This window comes from Oratosquilla oratoria, chromosome 29 (genome assembly GCF_046742065.1).
Source record: "Oratosquilla oratoria isolate Oo_2021 chromosome 29, ASM4674206v1, whole genome shotgun sequence".
In the NCBI taxonomy this organism is placed as follows: Eukaryota; Metazoa; Arthropoda; class Malacostraca; order Stomatopoda; family Squillidae; genus Oratosquilla; species Oratosquilla oratoria.
Window position 1 is genome coordinate 1470001 of NC_134805.1, and position 1601 is coordinate 1471601.

The window sequence follows — 1601 nt, forward strand, 5'->3', positions numbered from 1 at the left end:
ATATCATCAAGAAGTAGGACCATGCAGATTAAAAGCAGGAGAGACGAAATAGAAAGAATAGAACTAAACAAGCTTATCAACGAAAGGCAGGGATCAGAGAAAAGAAAGAGAAACATTGATGAAATAGAGGAAACTGATCTCTCTAAAACTACAATATTCACATTAACCTCCGTCACCCTTATTTCCTTTAGACGTACATTAAACAACCTCATTAGCTAATCTACTTTACGGTACCTCACTTTTTCAGACACTCTACATGATGAACATCCAACCCAGTGTCTGAATAGTTTTTCATAATTTACAACTCTCTTTGTAATCTTTTCCTGTACCCTTGTCATTTTCCTCTCCATCACAGTCATTTTGATTGGGTCTCTCGCTGACAAAAGTGGTCCATCGCTAATTTCCTCTACATTCAACAATTCTTAACTTATAAAAACAAAACTTTCATACCGCTCCCACTTGTCATACCATGTTGAAAAGATATTGTGAACATACCTGTACCAAAACATTCAAGGTGGTTTGATGGTAGGTAATAAGATGTTTTAAAAAGTTACCTTTATAAGCTGGCCAAAACGAATATATATATATATATATATATATATATATATATATATATATATATATATATATATATATATATATATATACTGTATATATAGGTTTAATATATCTAGACTTTGCAAAAGCTTTTGATACCGTCCCCCACGAAAGACTACTTACTAAATTAGCTTCACACGGAATAAGTGGTAGCCTATTAAGCTGGACTTGTAATTGGTTGAATGATCGAAAACAGAGAGTTCTTTTAAATGGAACTTAAACTTCTAGATGGAAAAATGTTACAAGTGGAGTGTCGGTGAATTGTTGTCGGTGAATTCGCCGGATTCCCTGTCTGGTTGTCTTGGACAAGAAACCTTAGGGTTTTAACGATGGTCCCATTTACCCTCTCAACTATTCCGCTGCTCGATGGGTAATACGGCGTTATAGTGTGGTGTTTGATATTTGCCATTTCTAACACCGCCTTGAACATTTCGTTCATGAACTCCCCTCCCCCGTATGAGATCACTTAACATAAGAACATAAGAATGAGGGAGACTGCAAGAGACCATAAGGCCTACACTAGGCAGCTCCGTATCCATCACTACCTGTCATCCCCATCCATAAAGTTGTCTAATCATTTCTTAAAGCAACTTATAGTTTCAGCGTTTACTACATGGTTACTAAGTTTATTCCATTCGTCGACCACCCTATTAGTAAATATTTTCTTGCCTATTTCCTTCTTAAATCCAGATTGATCCAGTTTATAACCATTACTGCGAGTCCTGTCCTGTCCTGTCCTGACCTTGTTTGCATCACCCTTGTTAAAGCCTTTGATCCACTTGAACACTTCTATTAGATCACCCCGCACTCTGCGTCTTTCCAGAGAGTGTAAGTTAAGGTGCCTAAGCCTCTCTTCGTAAGGTAAATTTCTAAGTCCATGTATTATTTTGGTCATTCTTCTCTGTACTGATTCTAATGATTAATGTCCATTCTGTAGGACGGAGACCAAAAATGTACCGCATATTCAAGGATGGGTCTAACTATTGCTAGATAGAGTTTAATAA